Source organism: Hyperoodon ampullatus, assembly GCF_949752795.1.
Source record: "Hyperoodon ampullatus genome assembly, chromosome: 8".
NCBI classification, from domain to species: Eukaryota; Metazoa; Chordata; class Mammalia; order Artiodactyla; family Ziphiidae; genus Hyperoodon; species Hyperoodon ampullatus.
Genome location: NC_136921.1, coordinates 83,065,839 through 83,087,368, shown reverse-complemented (window position 1 = coordinate 83,087,368; position 21,530 = coordinate 83,065,839).

Below are 21,530 nucleotides of genomic sequence, written 5' to 3'. Positions count from 1 at the left end.
TGGCCCATGGGCTTAGTTTCTTTGTGGCATGTGGGATCTTCCCAGACCAGGGCTTGAACCCATGTCCCCTGCCTTGGCAGGCAGACTCTGAACCACTGCGCCACCAGGGAAGCCCAATCCCTTTGTTTTTGACATGAAAATCGCCTTTAAAAACCAGATTTAAATGACTATAAATCATGTAACATTGTTTCAATTTTATTATAATGTACTTCAGGGAATTAATTTGATTTTCTGAAATATTTTGACAGGAATAGCATCATTTTTCACTTTCTAGGGTTCTAGCTATACTGAATTACACATCATCACATAAGGCTACCAGATTTTATTTTCATATTATATATTATCCCTCTGAAATCAGTATCTGGAACATTTAATTCCTGTAAATGGGAATTTGCTCATTAAAAATGAATAGAATGTAAAACAAACCAAAGGCAATTTCATCTATATTATGCAATACCTTCCTTTGCCCTTCAACGTATATGCACATTATTTTAATCACATTCTCCTGGAAATTGAAGATTGAAGAATATTGGTTCATTGAGTAGAACATTTCTCAGAAAAAGTAATATAATGCAGAGGTATAATATACAATATTTGGTGGATACAAGAATAGATCTGACTTAAGTATAATAACTGAAATCTTTTCTCTTCTGCTCTGGTTGCTTTTTCACAGAATTGCTCGTGAATGACCAAAGGAAGATTTTTGGCTTGTGGCATGCTTGGGTAGTGGGTGGCCTAAGAGTTCTCAGGGAGCTACGAAAAGGAAACTTCTGGTAAAGAGAGGACTACATCACATAGTGATTCTTACAAGTCACCGCTATGAGGTTTAGTTCAAAGAATTGCAGGTCCGAATGTTACAAATGTATAATTTTTATTCGGCAAAGGATTTCAAAAAGCCTGAACTCCTTTAGAACTCAATCATAACTCAGGCTGGTAGGTGACATGCCAGATTTCAGTGGGCATAATTTGAAATGGATGAGAAATTATCACAGGTGTTAACAGGTCCAAATGCGATACGATACTAAAGCACCAAAGCTCCCACAAAGGACTCGAAAGAGGCTTGATATGATGTGTTGATGCCTGCCAAATAGCATTTGTCCTCAAATGCCTGGATGGAAAACTTTTACGTGAAATTAAAAGCATATCTGAATTGAGCCCAAGAAAAAGAGCCTTGTATACTGCCTGATATTTGCAATTATCGAAACTCACAGATTTATATTGTAACTAATTAATTTTTGATCAAGGATACCTGCTGCAGTAAAAACAAAGGAACATAAAGAAGTAAGAAGATCTTAAAACTTTTTTTCAATTTAACAACTCTTAGGGGAAAAATCAGATTCACGAACTAACTTATGTTTATTGTTATGAAACCCAGCATTCATTACTCTGTCAATGCACTTAGAAACTTTATGACTATCATAGGTATCTTCATAGGAAACTTCATTTTCTTAAAATGTTGACTGTTTTGGCTACTACAAGCATCAGTGCCTGTGGTCTCTTCCCCTACAGGCTGCCGCACTGGAAACCTTCAGTTAGTCCCTCTACCACATGCAGTGCCAAGGCTATTCCTGATGAATTCCCTTCCACCCACCATCTCTGGTGGGCCCACTCCTCAGCCTCCTACAGCAAGAGTGAGGAATTAGTACTTTAGCGTCTGCTACCTCAATGCTCCACCTGCCCCCAGAGACCTGTGAATCTCCATCTAGCCTCAGTCCTGGGAGGAATCATTGCAGTAGGGGGACCTTGCCAAGCTGTGTGACCTTTGCTTGCTCCTCTTACTAATGGTGCTTCCTTGTCTTTTTGGTTTGTTTTCTGTCATCTATAAGATAAAGACAATAATAGTACTTGTCTCATAAAGTTGTGACTATTAAATTCATACAATCCATAGGCACAATCCATGGTACACAGTAAACATTCAACAAATTATAATGATGATGAAGGCAGATAATAGGATCTTGATTCTGAGAGAGGACAATCTGTTGAAACATAGAGCTACACAGTGTTTTGCTTCTTTTAGAATCATTTTCCCGAATTCTTTTTACTACTGTAGTCACTGTAACTTTTAATATTTATCATCATCTCAAAAAAAATTGTTATAATGAGCAGTTAGACAACCATATATGAAGTCAATTGATTTGCATGATGTATGTAATCAAAAAGTTTTAAGTGTCTGCTTACCAATAAAGAATTTTTACATTGAAAACACAAACGAACAAGCATGGCCTATGTGAGTACAAATGCCATGCTTTCTTAGAGATACTTTCTTCTGAAACCCTCTTTGCTTTTACCCCTACCACTTTGGGATGTCAATGCCAACCTGGACCCAGGCTTGGTTCCTGATTTAGCCCATGGGTCACTGTCCTTTTCTACTCTCTACTGAAAATCCAACATGCTTTTTGAACCCACGTGAGTTATGACAGTAAATGTTCCATTAATTTATTTATTAATTTATTTCTTCTGTTTCTCTTTGAATAGACACATTTTTATGACCAAAATACAGTTTAGAAACTCACCCATTGAGAATTAAGTATTAAATCTCAGAAAAAATACATTTTTCCTAGGTATATCAGTTCTCAAAATTGTAATTTCAAAAAGAGATTTTTTTACATGAATTACAATAAAGATAATAATTTTCCTTTTGAAGATGAGTTATCTTTCTAGATTATTTCTATAGTGATGACAAACTATACAAAAAAACTAGATGATCAAGAAAAGCTATCTTCCCATATGGAGTTTTATACTGGCTAATGTTATATTTGATAAAACATTATATGACAAAACTCTATACTAAACTCGAATTAAAATTTTGTCTAAAATATATTGGTTTATAGCTTGCCTTTCTAAATTAAGTATACTGAATATTCCCTAATATTTTATTGATAATCAAGATGTTACAGTGACTAAAAGTAATTCTTTTGTGAATTTAACCTTACTTTTAAAGATTTGGGCATAGAAGTTATAGCAGATTAAGCATGTCCTTGTAATGGTATATTTGAGAAATTTACTTCAATTTTTGCACATGTTGCCTATTCACCTTTTTTGGTCATTTATCCTTTCAACTAAAAGCAGAGTGGATCATATTCTGGTTAATTGTGGTTCTAGTTTCAGTTAAAAGATTTTTTTAAATTAGGAACAATGGCAAAAGAAAATCAACAACAAAATACTTATGTTTTATGTCTATCGGGGCAGCAACTTCAGTAAGATGATATTCTATAAATAATGCTTTACAGATCTATCCTTATATAGATCTGTCACTACTAAACAGTCATTATTATTTTTTTATTATTATTATTATTTTTTGCGGTATGTGGGCCTCTCACTGTTGTGGCCTCTCCCGTTGCGGGGCACAGGCTCTGGATGCGCAGGCTCAGCGGCCATGGCTCACGGGCCCAGCCGCTCCGCGGCATGTAGGATCCTCCCAGACCGGGGCATGAACCCGTGTCCCCTGCATTGGCAGGCACACTCTTAACCACTGCGCCACCAGGGAAGCCCAACAGTCATTATTTTTTAATTGTGTGAAAAACAAGCAAAAAAAATCTTATTACTATTATAAACATAGTGAATGCTTACATTAAAAGGAAAAAAAACAAAACCAAACCCAGATCTTGGCAAATTCACAATAATTCTATGGCATATTATTTCCCCCATAGCTAAAAATGTTAGAAACACCATTTGGCTTCTGATGAATACTTAAATACAGAATAAAATAATTTTAAAATTATTTTAAAGCTGAGAAGAACCATGTTTTTAGATCTCTTTAGTCTCTCTTCATTTTCTTTCTTAACATTAAAGATGGATTTTCTTTGGTGTTTAAAATTCCATGAACAATATCCTTAGAAGACTTACTGTGTATTCAAAGATAAGGAGAAAAAATATAGCCATACTGAATAGACCCCAATTCCTGCCTTAGATCATGTTATGAGCCTACACGGTCAAAAACACAAATGCTAACCCTCCAAAGGCCAAAGATTTACTGAACAGAAGTTCTAATAGTTTTTTTTATGTGTGTGAATAATCATCCTCCAAAATTTGCCTCAATAAGATTTTCTAGGAGTAGTTTACCATTGAATGAACTTGTCAAAGTCCTGTCCTTCTTATTACTTTCAGAAGCTCTAAAATAAAAGCCAATGAGTTCATTTTACTTTTCTGTCCTCCCTAATACAGAGAGGCAGTGATCTTGGTGGCTAAGCTCCTGCCTGTGCCTGGATTGACTTTGAATTGCTGAGATACTTGTAAAATGAAGGACTAAGAGGGACATAATCTCTAATGCCCCATTTTTAAAATTACTTTATAAAATCTAAATCCATTTACACACTAATGGATTGCAGAATAGGAAGCAGGTGACCTGAAGTAAGTGCTTTAAAAATCATTTTCTCTATTTTCCTCATTAAGTTTATTTCTCAGAACTTTCTTGAACCTGAAAGTATGGCTTAATGAGCCATAAATAAAATTCAAATAAAAAAACTTTGTGCTGCTTATAAACAAAACATCCACAATGACCAAGATGGTTCAAAGCATTTTCCTTATTTTCATAAAAACTACTAATTTACAAAACCACATGATTAAGTAACATCAGTAAATCCCTATAAAACTGTGACGCTTTCTAAGACCAGCCCAGGAAAAATAAAGCAGGAATAAACAGAAATTGGTTCAAGATGGCGGAGTAGAAGGACGTGCATGCACTCCCTCTTGTGAGAGCACTGGAATCACAACTAACTGCTAAACAATCATTGACAGGAAGACACTGGAACTCACCAAAAAAGATATCCCACATCCAAAGACAAAGGAGAAGCCACAATGAGATGGTAGGAGGGGTGCAATCACAATAAAATCAAATCCCATAACTGCTGGGTGGGTGACTCACAGACTGGAGAACACTTATACCACAGAAGTCCACCCACTGGAGTAAAGGTTCTGAGCCCCATGTCAGGCTTCCCAACCTGGGGGTCTGGCAACGGGAGGAGGAATTCTTAGAGAGTCAGACTTTGAAGGCTAGTGGGATTTGACTGCAGGACTTTGGCAGGACTTGGGGAAACAGATTCCACTCTTGGAGGGCACATGCAAAGTAGTGTGAGCATCGGGACCCAAGAGAAGGAGCAGTGACACCATAGGAAACTGAAACAGACCTACCTGCTAGTGTTGGAGGGTCTCCTACAGAGGCAGGGGGCAGCCCTGGCTCACCAAGGGACAAGGACACTGGCAGCAGAAGTTCTGGGAAGTACACCTTGGCGTGAACCCTCCCAGAGTCCGCCATTATCCCACCAAAGAGCCCAGGTAGGCTCCAGTGTTGGGTCGCCTCAGGCCAAACAACCAACAGGGAGGGAACCCAGCCCCACCCATCAGCAGTCAAGTGGATTAAAGTTTTACTGAGCTCTGCCCACCAGAGCAACAGCCAAATCTACCCACCACAAGTCCCTCCCATCAGGAAACTTCTACAAGCTTCTTAGATAGCCTCATCCACCAGAGGGCAGAGAGCAGAACAAGAAGAACTACAATCCTGCAGCCTGTGGAACAAAAACCACATTCACAGAAAGACAGAGAACATGAACAGGCAGAGGGCTATGTACCAGAAGAAGGAACAAGATAAAACCCCAGAAAAACAACTAAGTGAAACAGAGATACGCAATCTTCCAGAAAAAAAAATTCAGAATAATGAAGTGAAGATGATCCAGGACCTCGGAAAAAGAATGGAGGAAAAGATTGAGAAAATGCAAGAAATGTTTAACAAGGATATAGAAGAATTAAGAACAAAAAAACAGAGATGGACAACACAATAATTGAAATGAAAAATAAACTAGAAGGAGTCAACTGCAGAATAATTGAGGCAGAAGAATGGATAAGTGACCTGAAAGAAAGAATGCTAGAATTAATTGCTGTGGAACAGAATAAAGAAAAAAGAATGAAAAGAAATGAAGATAGTCTAAGACCTCTGGGACAACATTAAAAGCAACAACATTCGCATTAGAGGGGTCCCAGAAGAAGTAGAGAAAAAGAAAGGGACTGAGAAAATATTAGAAAAGATTATAGTCGAAAACATCCCTAACATGGGAAAGGAAATAGCCACCCAAGTCCAGGAAGTGCAGACAGTCCCATACAGGATAAACTCAAGTAGAAAAATGCTGAGACACATAGTAATCAACATGGCAAAAATTAAAGACAAATAAAAATTATGGAAAGCAGCAAGGGAAAAATGACAAGTAACATACAACGGAACTCCCATAAGGTTAACAGCTGATTTCTCAGCAGAGACTCTACAAGCCAGAAGGGAGTGGCATGATATACTTAAAATGATGAAAGGGAAGAACCTATAACCAAGATTACTCTAGGCAGCAAGGATCACATTCAGATTTGATGGAGAAATCAAAAGCTTTACAGACAAGCAAACGCAAAGAGAATTCAGCACCACCAAACCAGCTCTACAACAAATGCTAAAGGAACTTCTCTAACTGGGAAACACAAGAGAAGAAACGGACCTACAAAAACAAACCCAAAACAGTTAAGAAAATGGTAATAGAAACATACATATCAATAATTACCCTGAACATGAATGGATTAAATGCTCTAACCAAAAGACACAGGATTGCTGAATGGATACAAAAACAAGACCCATATATAAGCTGTCTAAAAGAGACCCACTTCAGACCTTGGGACACATTCAGACTGAAAGTGAGGGGATGGAAAAAGATATTCCATGAAAATGGAAATCAAAAGAAGGCTGGAGTAGCAATACTCATATCAGATAAAATAGACTTTAAAATAAACAATGTTACAAGAGACAAGGAAGGACACTACATAATGACCAAGGGATCAATCCAAGAAGAAGATACAACAATTATAAATATATATGCACCCAACATAGGAGCACCTCAATACATAAGGCAACTGCTAACAGCTCTAAAAGAGGACATCAACATTAAAACAATAATAGTGGAGGACTTTAACACCTCACTTACACCAATGGACAGATCATCCAAACAGAAAATTAATAAAGAAACACAGGCTTTAAATGACACAATAGAAAAAATAGATTTAGTTGATATTTATAGAGCATTCCATCCAAAAACAGCAGATTACACTTTCTTCTCAAGCGCGCACAGAACATTCTCCAGGATAGATCACATCTTGGGTCACAACTCAAGCCTCAGTGAATTTAAGAAAACTGAAATCATATCAAGCATCTTTTCTGACCACAATGCTATGAGATTAGAAATCAATTACTGGGAAAAAATGTAAAAAACACAAACACTTGGAGGCTAAACAATATGTTACCAAATAACCAAGAGATCACTGAAGAAATCAAAGAGGAAATCAAAAAATACCTAGAGACAAATGACAAAGAAAACATGACGATCCAAAACCTATGGGATGCAGCAAAAGCAGTTCTAAGAGAGAAGTTTATAGTTATAAAAGCCTACCTCAAGAAACAAGAAAAATCTCAAATAAACAATCTAACCTTACACCTAAAGGAAGTAGAGAAAGAAGAACAACGAAAACCCAAAGTTAGCAGAAGGAAAGAAATCATAAAGATCAGAGCAGAAATAAATGAAATAGAAACAAAGAAAACAATAGCAGAGATCAATAAAACTAAAAGCTGGTTTTTTGAGAAGATAAACAAAATTGATAAACCAATAGTCAGACTCATTAAGAAAATGAGGGAGAGGACTCAATTCAATAAAATTAGAAATGAAAAAGGAGAAGTTACAACAGACACTGCAGAAATACAAAGCATCCTAAGATACTACTACAAGCAACTCTATGCCAATAAAAAGGACAATCTGGAAGAAATGGACAAATTCTTAGAAAGGTATAACCTTCCAAGACTGAACCAGGAAGAAATAGAAAATATGAACAGACCAATCACAAGTAATGAAATTGAAACTGTGATTAAAAATCTTCCAACAAACAAAAGTTCAGGACCAGATGGCTTCACAGGTGAATTCTATCAAAGATTTAGAGAAGAGCTAACACCCATCCTTCTCAAACTCTTCAAAAAATTGCAGAGGAAGGAACACTCCCAAACTCATTCTATGAGGCCACAGTCACCCTGCTACCAAAACCAGACAAAGATACTACAAAAAAACAAAATTACAGACCAATATCACTGATGAATATAGGTGCAAAAATTCTCAACAAAATACTAGCAAACAGAATCCAACAATACATTAAATGGATAATGATCCTACCATGATCAAGTGGGATTTATCCCAGAGATGCAGGGATTCTTCAGTATATGCAAATCAATCAATGTGATACACCATATTAACAAATTAAAGAATAAAAAGTATATGATCATCTCAATAGATACAGAAAAAGCTTTTGACAAAATTCAACACCTATTTATGATAAAAAATCTCCAGAAAGTGGGCATAGAGGGAACCTACTTCAACATAATAAAGGCCATATATGACAAACTCACAGCAAACATCATTCTCAACGGTGAAAAACTGAAAGCATTTCCTCTAAGATCAGGAACAAGACAAGGATGTCCACTCTCACCACTATTATTCAACATTGTTTTGGAAGTCCAAGCCATGGCAGTCAGAAAAGAAAAAGAAATAAAATACAAATTGGAAAAGAAGTAAAACTGTCACTGTTTGCAGATGACATGATACTATACATAGAGAATCCTAAAGATGACATCAGAAAACTACTAGAGCTAATCAATGAATTTGGTAAAGTTGCAGGATACAAAATTTGTGTACAGAAATCTCTTGCATTCCTATATATTAATGTTGAAAAATCTGAAAGAGAAATTAAGGCAACACTCCCATTTACCATTGCAACAAAAAGAATAAAATACCTAGGAATAAACCTAGTTAAGGAGACAAAAGACCTGTATGCAGAGAACTATAAGACACTGATGAAAGAAATTAACAATGATACCAACAGATGGAGAGATATATCATGTTCTTGGATTGGAAGTATCAATATTGTGAAAATGACTATACTACCCAAAGGAATCTACAGGTTCAATGCAATCCCTATGAAATTACCAATGGTATTTTTTACACAACTAGAACAAATCATCTTAAAATTTGTATGGAGACAGAAAGGACCCTGAATAGCCAAAGCAGTCTTGAAGGAAAAAAACAGAGCTGGAGGAATCAGACCCCATGACTTCAGACTATATTACACAGCTACAGTCATCAAGACAATATGGTACTGGCACAAAAACAGAAATATAGGTCAATGGAACAGGATAGAAAGCCCAGAGATAAACCCATGCACCTATGGTCAACTAATCTATCACAAAGGAGGCAAGAATATACAATGGAGAAAAGACAGTCTCTTCAATGAGTGGTACTGGGAAAACTGGACAGCTATATGTAAAAGAATGAAATTAGAACACTCCCTAACATGATACAGAAAAATAAACTCAAAATGGATTAGAGACCTAAATGTAAGACCGGGTACTATAAAACTTAGAGGAAAACATAGGAAGAACATTGTTGGACATAAATCACAGCAAGATATTTTTTGACCCACCTCCTAGAGTAATGGAAATAACAACAAAAATATACAAATGGGACCTAATGAAAGTTAAAAGCTTTTGCACAGCAAAGGAAACCATTAACAAGATGAAAAGACAGCCCCCAGAATGGCAGAAAATATTTGCAAATGAATCATCAGACAAAGGATTAATCTCTAAAATATATAAACAGCTCATGAAACTCAATATTAAAAAAACAAACAACCCAATCTAAATATGGGTGGAATACCTTAATAGACATTTCTCCAAAGGAGACATACAGATGGCTAAGAAGCACATGAAAAGCTGCTCAATATCACTAATTATTAGAGAAATGCAAATCAAAACTACAATGAGGTATCACCTCACACCAGTTAGAATGGGCATCATCAGAAACTCTACAAACAACAAATGCTGGAGAGGATGTGGAGAAAAGGGAACCCTTTTGCACTGTTGGTGGCAATACAAATTGATACAGCGACTATCGAGAACAGTATGGAGGTTTCTTAAAGAACTAAAAGTAGAATTACCATATGACCCAGCAATCTCAGTACTGGGCCTTTACCCAGAGAAAACCATAATTTAAAAAGACACATGCACCCCAATGTTCATTGCAGCACTATTTACAGTAGCCAGGTCATGGAAGCAACCTAAATGCCCTTTGACAGATGAATGGATAAAGAAGATGTGGTACATATATACAATGGAATATTACTCAGCCTAAAAAGGAACGAAATTGGGTCATTTGTAGAGACGTGAATGCATGTAGAGACTGTCATACAGAGTGAAGTAAGTCAGAAAGAGAAAAACAAATATCGTATATTAACACATATATGTGGAACCTAGAAAACGGTACAGATGAACCAGTTTGTAGATCAGAAACTGAGACACAGAAGTAGAGGAAAAACGTATGGACACCAAGAGGGGAAAGCGGCGGGGGGTGCTGGTGGTGGTGTGATGAACTGGGAGATTGGGACTGACATGTATACACTGATGTGTACAAAATGGATGACTAATAAGAAAATAAATAAATAAATAAACATTAAAAAAAAAGCAGGAATAAACAAACATGGTCTTTAAAAAGTTCAGTTATGAAGCACAATCATTACAATACCCAGCAAAAATACATATTTTCAATGATACATAATTTAATAATTTAAAGCTTTTCCCTAAAAGATAAAGCAAGACTGAAATCGCAGAACTTAAGTGTTTCTGAAGTAAATTTATTGATATTTATAGATGAAATATCAATTCAATTGGTAAAATGTCTTCCTAGTGACCTCCAAGCTAACTTCTAATTTTTTTGGGGGGTGGGATGGGGTGGTAGGTTTGCTTGTTTTCCAGTGTCAATTTAATCAATGGCTTCAATCATCTCCATCTGCAGCTAAGCTCTCCTGGGGAAAATGTGGGGCACCTCACCTCTGTGATACTCTTTTTTTAAATTAAATTAAATTAATTTATTTTTGGCTGCATTGGGTCTTTGTTGTGGTGCATGTGCTTCTTATTGCGGTGGTTTTTCTTGTTGCGGTGCACGGGCCCTAGGCGTATGGGCTTCAGGAGTTGTGGCTTGCAGGCTCTAGAGCACAGGCTCAGTTGCTTCATGGCAACTAAGGGATCTTCCCAGACCAGGGATCAAACCCGTATCCCCTGCATTGGCAGGTGGATTCTTAACCACTGTGCCACCAAGGAAGTCCTGTGATACTCTTTTAAACAACACCTCTGACACTCTTCTTCGACAGCAAGTCCCTACCTCTATTATAACACTGTATCGTAATGCTTGATTATCTGGTTAACTCTCTCACCATCCACAAGTTCCTCAGGAGCAGGAATTAAGTCTTAACTAATGACAAAAGGAACCTCTGTTACCCAGACAGGCAGATCAAGTAGGATTCACTGAGAAGCCCACTATAAGAGAGAGCAAGTTGTTGTGCTGTTTGGAAGAATCTGCCAGCATAGGGTCACAGTGCATTTCTCGACTAGGAAACCAGAGATAGTGGGTTACCTCACTGAGCAGGACTCCAGATTGCCCAGTGTAGTCATCCCACTGGAGTGGGAACAACCATCACAGCCCATGTATGGAGCTGTGCTGCTAGGATGGAACAGTCGGTCCTTCACAATTGTGTTGCCATTCAAGGCACAGTTTGCTTCCCCCAGCTGACTGACTCTTTGTTTACTCGTCTCTATCAATCATGAGGGACTTGAGTGGTCATATTTAAGCTCTCCAAATGAGCATATAGTTGTTACAACTGTTTAATTTTATAATGTACTCTTTTCCCTGTTATATGTTCAATTTGATTTGATCCCGGACAATTTGCTAGTATGTTGGAATCTCACACCTGAGCCACTCTACTAAAGCAGTATCACTCATGAGAGCAATGCATGAAGACCACTACCAGCAGCAATAATTGCTCAATATTATTAAGTCCTTACTGTTGTCAGGGCACTGCACAAAGTGATTTATGTGCATTATCTCATTGAATCCTCACAATAACCCAATGTATTAGGAATCACTATACCTGATTTTGTAGATTATAAAACAGAGGCCCAGATATATTAATTGGATCCCCACTGTTATACATACTAACTGTATTAAACTCAGATTAAGTAAATCAAGGATCATTGTTTAAAAGAAAAAAAGATCATTGTCGCCAACATTTTTAAAATCTCTTAAAAGAGATGGACAAGTCCTCTTGAAAGTGTTAATATCTATAAAACCTGCTATGTATACAACATTGCTCTTACTTATGCTCCCATTTATATCATGATATCAGCATGTGTCTCAGTATAATATGGAGAACCTATAATGTGGATGATGATACTCTTGTCTTTTGATCCCAGCTTAAGTTTGTTCTACATTGACCTTGATTATGAAATCATTTGACCAATTATTTCATTATACGTGGGGTGGGCAATGTAGGGAAAATCTCTAGAACAAAAATATGACATGGTTTCTATTCTTAGAGAGACAAACATGACATAGGAAACAAGGGCACATCTGATTGCATGGACCTGATTGCTACATGTGTGAAATGGGATGTAAAGACAAGGAATTTTTTACATTTGCCAATGAGACTAAAAAGGTTAAACTGTTTGCCTAAGATCACACAACCAGTGAGATGCAGAGCTGGGATTTGAACATTGCTCTGTCCAACTCCAGAACATAAGTTAGGTTTTGAAATATGTAAATAAGAGTAGGGCAGAGACAACTTTTTATTCTCAGTGTCCATTCTCTCCTTCTTTAGAAATAGAATCCTCAAATTGTAGTTGGGCAAAAGGATGCCAGTGAACACCTACTTTCCTTCATCTCTCCTTGTAGTAAGATGCAGCCATAAGCCTGTACTTCTGTCAGTGGAACATAAGCTAAAAGATGTGTGCAACTTCTTAAAAGAGAACGTGCACAACTGTCACTTCTCCTGGCTCTTTCCCTCTGGCTGGAATGTGGACTTGATGGAGGGAGCAGGGAACCCATCTTAGGTCATGAGATGAAAGCTGCATATTGAGAGCGGTGGGAGGGAGAGAGTTTTCCAACACCATGGGGTTGTGATGTCAGCCCCGTAATCATCATATTTTGTTATTATGTAAGAAAGAAATAGCTTTTAACGTGTTTAAGTTACTGTCATTTCAGCCTGTAATACTGCAGGGACCTGTATCTGAAAGAACTCATTGAGTACAGCAACAAAAGATAAGGGGCAGGGAGGAGAACCTTCAAGATGGCAGAAGAATAAGACATGGAGATCACCTTCCTCTCCACAAATACATGAAAAAGACATCTATATGTGGAACAACTCGTACAGAACACCTACTGAACGCTGGCAGAAGACCTCAGACTTCCCAAAAGGCAAGAAACTTCCCACATTCCTGGCCGTGTGGCTGACAGGGTCTTGGTGCTCCAGCTGGGTGTCAGACATGCGGCTTTGAGGTGGGAGAGCCGTGTTCAGAACACTGGACAACAAGAAACCTCCCGGCCCCATGTAATATCAGTCGGCAAGAGCTCTCCCAGAGATCTCCGTCTCAATGCTAAGACCCAGCTCCACTCAAAGATGAGCAAGCTCCACTGCTGGACACCCCATGCCAAACAACTAGCAAGACAGGAACACAACCCCAACCATTAGCAGAGAGGCTGACTAAAATTATAATGAGTTCACAGACACCCCCAAAATACACCACCGGACATGGTCCTGACCACCAGAAAGACAAGATCCAGCCTTATTAACCAGAACACAGGTACCAGTCCCCTCCACCAGGAAGCCTACACAACCCACTTAACTAACCTGACCCACTGGGGGTAGACACCAAAAACAATGGGAAATATGAATATGCAGGCTGTGAAAAGGAGACCCCAAAGACAGTAAGTTAAGCAAAATGAGAAGACAGAGAAGTACCCAGCAGATGAAGGAGCAAAGTAAAAAAAAGATTCCACTGGACCAAACAAATGAAGAGGAAAGAGGCAGTCTACCTGAAAAAGAATTCAGAGTAAAGATAGTAAAGATGATCCAAAATCTTGGAAATAGAATGGAGAAAATACAAGAAAGATTTAACAAGGACCTAGAAGAACTAAAGAGCAAACAAACAATGATGAACAACACAATAAATGAAATTAAAAATTCTCTAGAAGGAATCAATAGCAGACTAACTGAGGCAGAAGAACAGATAAGTGACCTGAAAGATAAAATAGTGGAAATAACTACCACAGAGCAGAATAAAGAAATAAGAATGATAAGAATTGAGGACAGTCTCAGAGACCTCTGGGACAACATAAACACATCAACATTTGCATTATAGGGGTCCCAGAAGAAGTAGAGAAAAAGAAAGGGACTGAGAAAATATTAGAAGGGATTATACTTGAAAGCTTCCCTGATATGGGAAAGGCAATAGTCAATCAAGTCCAGGAAGCACAGAGAGTCCCATACAGGATAAACCCAAGGAGAAACACGCTGAGACACATAGTAATCAAACTGACAAAAATTAAAGATAAATAAAAATTATTGAAAGCAGCAAGGGAAAAATGACAAGTAAAGTACAAGGGAAGTCCCATAAGGTTAAGAGCTGATTTCTCAGCAGAAACTCTACAAGCCAGAAGGGAGTGGCATGATATATTTAAAGTGATGAAAGGGAAGAAACTACAACAAAGATTACTCTACCCAGCAAGGATCTCATTCAGATTTGATGGAGAAATCAAAAGCTTTACAGACAATCAAAAGCTAAGAGAATTCAGCACCACCAAACCAGCTCTACAAAAAATGCTAAAGGAAATTCTCTAATTGGGAAACACAAGAGAAGAAAAGGGCCTACAAAAACAAACCCAAAACGATTAAGAAAATGGTAATAGGAACATACATATCGATAATTACCCTAAACGTGAATGGATTAAATGCTCCAACCAAAAGACACAGGCTTGCTGAATGGACAGAAAAACAAGACCCATATATAAGCTGTCTAAAAGAGACCCACTTCAGACCTAGGGAAACATTCATACTGAAAGTGAGGGGATGGAAAAAGACATTCCATGCAAACGGAAAACAAAAGAAAGCTGGAGTAGCAATACTCATATCAGATAAAATAGACTTTAAAATAAAAAATGTTACAAGAGACAAGGAAGAACACTACATAATGATCAAGGGATCAATCCAAGAAGAAGATATAACAATTATAAATATATATGCACCCAACATAAGAGCACCTCAATACATAAGGCAACTGCTAACAGCTCTGAAAGAGGAAATCAACAGCAAAACAATAATAGTGGGGGACTTTAACACCTCACTTACACCAATGGACAGATCATCCAAAATGAAAATAAATAAGGAAACAGAAGCTTTAAATGACACAATAGACCAAATAGATTTAATTGATATTTATAGAGCATTCCATCCAAAAACAGCAGATTACATTTTCTTCTCATGTGCGCACGGAACATTCTCCAGGACAGATCACACCTTGGGTCAGAAATCAAGCCTCAGTAAATTTAAAAAAATTGAAATCATATCAAGCATCTTTTCTGACCACAACACTATGAGATTAGAAATGAATTACAGGGAAAAAAAACGTAAAAGAAACAAACACATAGAGGCTAAACAATACATTACGAAATAACCAAGAGATCACTGAAGAAATCAAAGAGGAAATCAAAAAATACCTAGAGACAAATGACAATGAAAACACGATGATCCAAAACGAATGGGATGCAGCAAAAACAGTTCCAAGAGCAAAGTTTATACCAATACAATTCTACCACAAGAAACAGGAAACATCTCAAATAAACAACCTAACTTTACACCTAAAGCAATTAGAGAAAGAAGAACAAAAAACACCCCAAAAGCTAGCAGAAGGAAAGAAATCATAAGGATCAGATCAGAACGAAATGAAAAAGAAATGAAGGAAACAATAGCAAAGATCAATAAAACTAAAAGCTGGTTCTTTGAGAAGATAAACAAAATTGATCAACCATTAGCCAGACTCATTAAGAAAAAAGGGAGAAGACTCAAATCTACAGTATTAGAAGTGAAAAAGGGGAAGTAAAAACTGACACTGAAGAAATACAAAGGATCATGAGAGATTACTACTGCAAGCAACTATATGCCAATAAAATGGACAACCTGAAGGAAATGGACAAATTCTTAGAAAAGCACAGCCTTCTGAGACTGAATCAGGAAGAAATAGAAAATATGAACAGACCAATCACAAGCACTGAAATTGAAACTGTGATTAAAAATCTTCCAAACAAAGCCCAGGACCAGATGGCTTCACAGGCGTATTCTATCAAACATTTAGAGAAGAGCTAACACCTATCCTTCTCAAAGTCTTCCAAAATATAGCAGAAGGAGGAACACTCCCGAACTCATTCTACAAGGCCACCATCATCCTGATACCAAAACCAGACAAAGATGGCATGAAAAAAGAAAACTACAGGCCAATATCACTGATGAACATAGATGCAAAAATCCTCAACAAAATATTAGCAAACAGAATCCAACAGCACATTAAAAGGATCATACACCATGATGAAGTGGGGTTTATCCCAGGAATGCAAGGATCCTTCAATATACACAAATCAATCAATGGGATACAACATGTTAAAAAACTGAAGGATAAAAACCATATGATAATCTCAATAGATGCAGAAAAGGTTTATGACAAAATTCAACACCATTTATGATAAAAACTCTCCAGAAAGTAGGCATAGAGGGAACCTACCTCTACATAATAAAGGCCATATATGACAAACCCACAGCCAACATCATTCTCAATGGTGAAAAACTGAAACCATTTCCTCTAAGATCAGGAACAAGACAAGGTTGCCCACTCTCACCACTATTATTCAACATAGTTTTGGAAGTTTTAGCCACAGCAATCAGAGAAGAAAAAGAAATAAAAGGACTCCAAATCAGAAAAGAAGTAAAACTGTCACTGTTTGCAGATGACATGATACTATACATAGAGAATCCTAAAGATTCCACCCAAAAACTTCTAGAGCTAATCAATGAATTTGGTAAAGTTGCAGGATACAAAATTAATGAACAGAAATCTCTTCCATTCCTATACACTAATAATGAAAAATCTCAAAGAGAAATTAAGGAAACACTCCCATTTACCACTTCAACAAAAGGAATAAAATACCTAGGAATAAACCTACCTAAGGAAACAGAAGACCTGTATGCAGGAAACTATAAGATACTGATGAAAGAAATTAAAGACAATACACACAGATGGAGAGATATACCATGTTCTTGGATTGGAAGAATCAACATTGTGAAAATGACTATACTACCCAAAGCAATCTACAGATTCAATGCAATCCTTATCAAATACCAATGGCTTTTTTCACAGAACTAGAAAAAAATTTTTCACAATTTGTATGGAAACATAAATGACCCCAAATAGCCACAGCAATCTTGAGAAAGAAAAATGGAGCTGGTGGAATCAGGCTCCCAGACTTCAGACTATACTACAAAGCTACAGTCATCAAGACAATATGGTACTGGCACAAAAACAGAAATATAGAAAAATGGAACAGGACAGAAAGCCCAGAAATAAACCCATGCCCATATGATCAACTTATCTTTGATAAAGGAGTCAAGAATAAAAGACAGCCTCTTCAATAAGTGGTGCTGGGAAAACTAGACAGCTAAATGTAAAAGAATGAAATTAGAACACTCCCTAACACCATACACAAAAATAAACTCAAAATAGATTAAAGACCTAAATGTAAGACTGGACAGTATAAAACTCTTAGAGGAAAACACAGGCAGAACACTCCATGACATAAATCAGAGCAATATCATTTTTCACCCACCTCCTAGAGAAATGGAAATAAAAACAAAAATAAACAAATGGGACCTAACGAAACTTAAAAGCTTTTGCACAGCAAAGGAAACCATAAAGAAGACGAAAAGATAACCCTCAGAATGGGAGAAAACATTTGCAAATGAAGTAACTGACAAAGGATTAATCTGCAAAATATATAAGCAGCTCATGCAGCTCAATATTAAAAAAAGAAACAGCCCAATCCAAAAATGGGCAGGAAACCTAAATAGACATTTCTCCAAACAAGATATACAGATTTCTAACAAACACATGAAAGGATGTTCAACATCATTAATCATTAGAGAAATGCAAATCAAAACTACAATGAGGTATCACCTCACACCAGTCAGAATGGCCATCATCTAAAAATCTACACACAGTAAATGCTGGAGAAGGTGTGGAGAAAAGGGAACCCTTGTGCACTGTTGGTAGGAATGTAAATTGATACAGCCACTATGGAGAACAGCATGGAGGTTCCTTATAAAAGTAAAAATAGAGCTACCATGTGACCCAGCAATCCCACTACTGGGCATATACCCTGAGAAAACCATAATTCAATAAGAGTCATGTACCACAGTGTTCACTGTAGCACTATTTACACTACCCAGGACATGGAAGCAACCTAAGTGTCCATCATTGGATGAATGGATAAAGAAGGTGTGGCACATATATAGAATGGAATATTATTCAGCCATATAAAGAATCGAAATTGAGTTATTTGTAGTGAGGTGGATGGACGTAGATTCTGTTGTAAATAGTGAAGTCAGAAAGAGAATAAAAAATACCATATGTTAACACATATATATGGAATTTAAAAAATAATGGTTCTAAAGAACCTAGGGGCAGGACAGGAATAAAGATGCACATGTAGAGAATGGAGTTGAGGTCACGGGGAGGGGTTGTGTAAGCTGGGACGAAGTGAGAGAGTGGCATGGACATATATATACTACCAAATGTAAAATAGATAGCTAGTGGGAAGCAGCAGCATAGCACAGGGCAGTCAGTTCAGTGCTTTGTGACCACCTAGAGGGGTGGGATAGGGTAGGTGAGAGGGAGACGCAATATGGAGGGGATATGGTGATATATGTATACGTCTAGCTGATTCACTTTGTTATACAGCAGAAACTAACAACATTGTAAAGCAAGTATACTCCAATAAAGACATTTAAAAAAAAAAGATAAGAGGCAGACGCAGTAATAAACATAATTGTGTTTGGTAAAAAAAAAAATTAGGGCCAAGGTATATTTGATAAATAGCAGGAAATATTCTTAGATATATAGAAAGATCAGGTTGTAAAGGGGTTTCCTTGCTCAGGCTGAGGATGTACCTTTTTGTAAACAAGAGCAATTGAAGGTTTTGACCAAGGGTTTGTAAATTGATTGATTCATTACCTCCTCCACTCAGCAAATATAGGTTGATTATCTATCCTGTGTGATATAATAAGAACTGTTTTTAAAGATTAACCATTGATTAAAGATAACCAAGAATTAATCATTTGGGGATAACTGGTATGAAATAGCCAGGAAATAGGAAAGAAGGTTATGAGAATATTTAATAATCTGAATACAAAGGGTATCTACTAGGTAATGCTGGTCTACAAATTAGAAACTTTCACCGCAGAGTGAATTGAATTCAGGAATAGGAGGGAAGATGACAGTTTACTGGAGTGCATAGGATACAACTTAACTCTGACTTGGATGATTAGAGAACATATTCTAGAAGTGATGCTTAATTTGAGATCTACAGAGAGATTAGGAGTAAATCAGATGTGGAGAGAAGAGTGATAAGGTAGGGAGTGTTTTGAGCAAAGTTCATGTCAGACAGCATGGCTCATTCTGGGGACGAAAGAAATCAGTAGGGTCAAAATACAGAATGTGTCAGGGGATATTGAAGAGCTTTCGGATGAAGTTCTCTAAATGAGGAAAGTTTAAAGGAGAAAAGTAGAGAGTTAAGGTCCAAATCTTCAGCAACAGAAATACTAATTGGTTGGGAAGACATAGAGGAATAGATGGATGTGCTGTATTAATGAGGGCTGCAAATTCTTTGCCATTCTTCTCATTATATGGTATAGTCTATGGCCCCTTACCCTGCATCTTGGCTGCCCCCGTCACTGGTGACTTGCTTTTACTGATAGAACGTAGTAGAAACGACACTGGAGCATTTTCAGACCTAGATCTTGGAAGGTCTTGCAGCTTCCATTTAGAGGCTTGGACCACCATTCCTGATACCCTGATGGAAAGAAAGGCCCAGCTAACCTTAACCAGTTCTTATCACCGTAGCTGAGACTGCAAAGATGTGAGTGAGACCAACTTGGAAGTTTCAGTCCCAGCTGAGCTCCTAGTAAATACAGCTGCATAAGGAACCCCAGCCAATATCACATGGAAAAAAAGAATCACTCAGGGCTTCCCTGGTGGCACAGTGGTTGAGAGTCCGCCTGCCGATGCAGGGCACATGGGTTCAGGCCCCGGTCTGGGAGGATCCCACATGCCACGGAGCGGCTAGGCCCGTGAGCCATGGCCGCTGAGCCTGCGCGTGCAGAGCCTGTGCTCCGCAACGGGAGAGGCCACAACAGTGAGAGACCCGCGTACCGCAAAAAAAAAAAAATATATATATATATATATATATATATATCACCCAGCTTAGACCAGCTGACCAATAGTACTGTGAATAAATTGTTGTTTTAAGCCTCTATGTTTTATGGTGGTTCATTATACAGCAATAGCTAACTAATACAGTAGAAGAAACAGAAATCTAGGAGGGCTGGAAATAGATCGGAAACATGTAGTACTATGAAAGCAGGGGAAAGAGATATTTCAAGTAGAGGACAATCTACAGTATCAAACATTGTAAAGAAATCATATAGCAGCTTACATTTAGAAAGTATAGGCATAATCTGTAGTGCCAATTAGCACGGTGAAATATCTGAATTTGTCACTAGTGTATTTAGTCTATAAAAGGGGTATTTCTTTTTGTCACCTACTGAATGAAGCATCACTGGGAGAGTTCCTTTCCTCCAAATTATGCCACTGCTTTCACAGCAGAATATATGTTGATAGAGCACACTAAAGAAAAGTCTTTTTCATTATTTGCCACTTTAAAAAAAATTTATTTTACTATTGAAGTATAGTTGATTTACAACGTTGTGTTAATTTCTTCTGTAGAGCAAAGTGATTCATTTATACATATATATTATTTTTCATATTCTTGGACATTATGGTTTATGACAGGATACTGAATATAGTTCCCTATGCTGTACAGGAGGGACTTTGTTGTTTATCCATTCTATACAATAGTTTTGCATCTGCTAATCCCAAACTCCCAGTCCATCCCTCCCTAACTACACACACTATCAAGATAACGTTCATGTCTGTTCTCTATGTCTGTGAGTCTGTTTCTGTTTCATAGACAAGTTCATTTGTGTCATATTTCAGATTCCACATATAAGTGATATCATATGGTATTTGTCTTTCTCTTTCTGACACTATTTGCCACTCTTCATAAAGCTGGATGAAGCCTAAAGTTCTATTGATTTCCTTGCCTTTTCAAGGTTACTCATAATTTTCCACTAAGGGGCTTTAAGAAGGGATGAACCCAAGGGTTTGTGCCTTTTAAATATTAGGTTTCTGCTTCCTATGCTTAGAGAGACTACCAAACTCATTAGCATCTGGTACAACATCTGCTAATATCTTTTTTTGTTTCTATCTTTCACTGATTTTCAAGTTGGTATTCAATTGGGAGTCTGGCTCTTTAAAAATA